General features: G+C 38.8%; 1 long non-coding RNA gene across 1 annotated transcript; it reads left to right on the forward strand.

Annotated features, from left to right (window-relative positions):
- LOC124274349 lies at positions 1-3,885 on the forward strand. The gene is made up of 3 exons (XR_006897920.1): positions 1-143; positions 2,232-2,301; positions 2,635-3,885. It is a non-coding gene; the product is annotated as an uncharacterized LOC124274349 (long non-coding RNA).
- The last annotated feature ends 619 nt before the right edge of the window (positions 3,886-4,504 follow it).

Here is a 4,504-nt window from a genome sequence, read left to right on the forward strand (position 1 = left end):
CACGGCGACAACGCGTGGTCTTCTATTATTAGAAACAAAACATCCATTGGTAAATGAGAGAGAGGTAAAGGAAGAAACATCTCTGAGAAGATCGAAGGTATATATCTGTCGGCTAGAAGCAGGTTTGGCAAAGCAGTAAGTGAGTAAGTATTGTGTTCAATGCATGATTATTAGAAACCTGTGCAATGCATTTTTAGACAGAGAACAGAAAAGTCAGCGTGACATAATGGGTCAGTTCGTCCGAACTCAAAAAGATACAAGTTCACGTCAAAACGTGATCCACTGCACGTGTGTGATTGACACAATTCGTGGTCACGTCATTTCATTACATGCAACATCGGAGCCGCTGAAACCCGTCCTCAACAGATAGGTAAAGTATCTATTCCTCACACAGGAACCATGTACAAGTGTATCAAATCAGCTGATCTGTCATATGTACCGAAATCGGGGCACAGACATATTTTGTTTATGTTGTTGAGATATGGACACTGCGTGGACTCTGAACTCGGGCTAGCGTGGACAGCATACAGTCTGTGCCTTATCTTAGACATACAAGCGCTGGGAGGACACGTTTTGGGGTTATTTGGTCAAGGTTCAATGCCACTATAAATGAAAATGCAGTAAACCCACAACGCATTTGAAAAATTCAGCACTTGCCTCCGGTAGACGTGTATTCAGGTAATCCCGTTTATCTGACATATGCTATATTTGTGATTACACTTTCTTAGTAAAGTACAGATTCTTTGTCAACCCATCAAAAGTACTAGAATCTACTCCACTAAGAAAGTGTAATCACAAATATATCATATGTTACATTTGACTGCTTTCTAAATGGCATTGTGTAATCAATCCCGTGTATAGTTATGCACATCATTCAAGGATGTGTTTATCAATGTATTATCTCAGGTATTAATTGTAGTATGTGATAGATCTAATGTGAAACTTCACATTGTATTGTTTTACATTTTGAGGAATATGGAATCAATAATATACTAATAATGTAGAAAATTTTGTACCCTGACATATCAGCAGCCCATGTGGCTAGATCTTTATTGTGGCCACTTCTCGGGTATGATTTAATCTTTATGGGCTTTTGAGGTCACAAAATATAGGACCTCAGCAATGTTACCTCCGCATCTGACAGGATCAGGTTGTCAGGCTTGCTGTCTTTGATGGCATGATGCAGTGTTTTATTTCCACTGGCCCTGATTATATTTCTAGATTTTGTAAGCAGTATATATATATGTCCTGGGTATCAACAAATTGTTAAGTGTCGTGACTTGTAATACTTGGGTGTTTCCTCCCTCATCAAGCTTGCATGATGTGATAAAGATGAAAGACAGCATGTTAATCCAAATCACTTACCCGGTACTCAAGTAAAGGATTGAAGCTGTAGAATGTGTTTGATAATGAATTTGTACTAGACTTTTATGTACATTCATTCCTCATGTATGTGTATGTCGTGCTTTATGGAATCTGGCTTAACTGACATCAGTCTAAGTAAACTTAGGCTCAGTATTATTCGTTATACTGCTGTACTGAGTCATAATACTAAGATCAGCTGAGAAGAGAATAAAAACATATTTCATTAGCTCATTATTGTTATAGTTTATGTAGACCCGTGAAGGTCCGGGTTAGAATATTCAGTAACCCATGCTTGTCGTAAGAGGTGACTAATGATATTGGGTGGTCAGGCTCGCTGACTTGGCTGACACATGTCATCGGTTCCCAATTGTGTAGATCGATGCTCATGCTGTTGATCACTGGATTGTCTGGTCCAGACTCGATTATTTACAGACCCCCGCCATATAGCTGGAATATTGCTGAGTGCGGCGTAAAACTAAGCTTACTCACTCACTATAGTTTATGCAGTTGTTTTGTTTTTGTTACCAAAGATATTTGCATGATTATTTTTGTTTGTTGATAGAATGCATTTCATCAAATATTTAAACGGGTAATAGTTACTGAAGTATAATTTGTATGATAATCTTATTTTAGTTTTATCGTTTTATTTTTCTTATACTTTAAAGTTTATGCAGTATGGCAAATGGAAATTGGATTTTGTTTGAACCTATGAAAGTAAGGTGTTAACTTTTTGTTCAAGATGTTGCGTGAAACTTGAAGGTCATTGTAAAATGAGGTTTTCGTGTGTCAAATGTCTATAGGATCTTCACAAATATATCATAGGGGTGTCGTGTTCAAAAGCTTATGTTGACATTTTCTTTCTTCAGTCTGAATCACCATGATCCCAGTTCAAGACGAGTGTTGTGAAGAGAAAGGGGAGATCACTGAGTATTCCAGGTATGTTGTTATTAGTGGTTACATGCAGACAGGGAGACCAACTGGTTTACAACTTGAATTTAGGAAATACTCTAAAAATCAGATATACATTTTTGTTTGTTCAGTTCCATATATAAATTTAAACATCCCTCAGGCTTTAATGTCTTGAGCCTGGTAAGTCTAGTTTGGCAAACATGGCGGAACACATTATCGTTATTTGTTTTACATGCTTCTGTTCCTGATGTATACTACTCCAAAGACTTTAATGCAATGGCAAATTCAGTAAAGCAATGCTGAAGAATCTTTTGAGTAGTAACTAAGAGGACTTTCTGACTAATTCTGCTGGTGTTTCAGGAAGCGGGATGGAAGCCCCAAACCACAGAGTGATGGTCCAGTGTTAAAACAGCGCAAGGTGAAGGAGGAAGATTCAAATCCAATGACCTCTCACCTTAATGCATCATGGGGTCCGTTGTTTAAGAACCGCCAACATTTTGTGGATTTGCATGTCTGTTAACACTCAAGTCCATGATCAACATTCATCGTCATATAATTCTCAGCTGTTAGCTTGTGTGATGCAACACATTTCCATCTTGTATCGCCCGTCATCTACACTCTCCAAGTTCTTCTCAACCAAGTATGTTTTATTCAAAGACTGTCACAGGAACGTGATGTCCTCTCAGACACCGTATACTTTTCAAAAGGTTGTGATATTCTGAAGTGTATAAACTGTTCAGATTGATTCAAATCCAGCTCACTATGATGGCGATGAAGCTGTGGAAAGATGCCATGCTGCAGTTGTGTCTACTCAGACTTATTTTTGTGATGATCCACATGCAGCGAGGTTTCTTCATACCAGACTTTCAGAAAAGAGGGACTTTGGCCAGTTTCTGAGATCATCATGCCTGTTTACATAACCACTTCTTGATCACTACACTGTTCTCATCATTGTACATATCCATTCTAAACAGCAACTTCATTTCATTGTGTACGTATCCTATGGATACTGTAGATATGATGTATATATCATTTGATTTGTCACTTACAGTTAATAATTTGGTGGACTGGCATTCATGTTTTGGCTGAGATTATTTCAGATAAAAACACTTTGTCTTTTGTTGCCAATGTTTCTGAATGTAGGGTGTTAATGTATGGATAGTCTTTAAATACACATTTAGTCTAAGGGAGAGAACTTGGAAGGCCTAAGGGAGACAACTGGTAGGCCTACCTGTGATGGATGAATGTTAGTTTCTAAATTTTACTTGTTGTTTGAAGACAAACACCTAGAGCCTACCTCATTTGGTAAAAATGTGCATAGAGTTTGGTCATTGTGTATTGCAGTCTTGTACACAACAGTAAAATGTACAGTTTTACGTGCTAGAAGATTTTATGGTTGCTTCAAGTACTTCTGACATTAACTGATAGCAAGAAATAAGAATGGCTGTGTCCTTGGGTATGATTCTTATGTAGAATGTTCAAGGAGAATTGCCAGTGTAGTGAATAACTTTCTATCCAGTGCCATATTTTCATAATAGGTATGTTAAACTATACATTTACATGTTTTAGGTTAATATTTACATGGTTTAAATAAACATTATCAGATAATGACTTTTTCTATCTTTCCATGAAAGAAAGGTTTGATTCAGGGCCAGAATCGGAGTTGCAGGTGCGTTTGCTGGTCTCACGTGATGATTCTGGGTTAGAATAGTGTTTAAGATTAAGTAGCAGTCACACTACCTTCTCATCCTATGAGGGTATTCTGTTTTTCTGCTGTGTGAGCAGGGCATATTTGAACCAGGGCACTTGCCGAAGGGAACACCACAGTTGCTACATGGGTTTCAGAGAATGGCAAGATCCAAACCCTTGCAAGTCTCTGGACCCGCCTATATTTACTGAGAATTTGTAATCTGTGCACTTCAATGTCACATGTTGGGATATAGCACAATCCTTGTTTTCATGAGGACCGCCTCCGTGGTGTAGTGGTTAGAGCGTCCGCCCGGAGAGCGGAAGGTCGCGGGTTCGATACCCAACCGCGTCAAACCAAAAGACGTTAAAATATGGTACTTGTTGGTCCCTGCCTGGCACTCAGCATTAATGGGTACAACAAGGACTGGTCGGCTCGGAGTCAGTATAATGTGTCTGAGTGGGGTATTCATGCTTCACTGCGGCATGGTATCTCAGTGGGCTAGCACTATGAAACCAGCTTAAGTCTAGGCTAGTACAAGCA

Source organism: Haliotis rubra, unplaced genomic scaffold (assembly GCF_003918875.1).
Source record: "Haliotis rubra isolate DU_JTF1 unplaced genomic scaffold, ASM391887v1 Scf19, whole genome shotgun sequence".
Taxonomy (NCBI): domain Eukaryota; kingdom Metazoa; phylum Mollusca; class Gastropoda; order Lepetellida; family Haliotidae; genus Haliotis; species Haliotis rubra.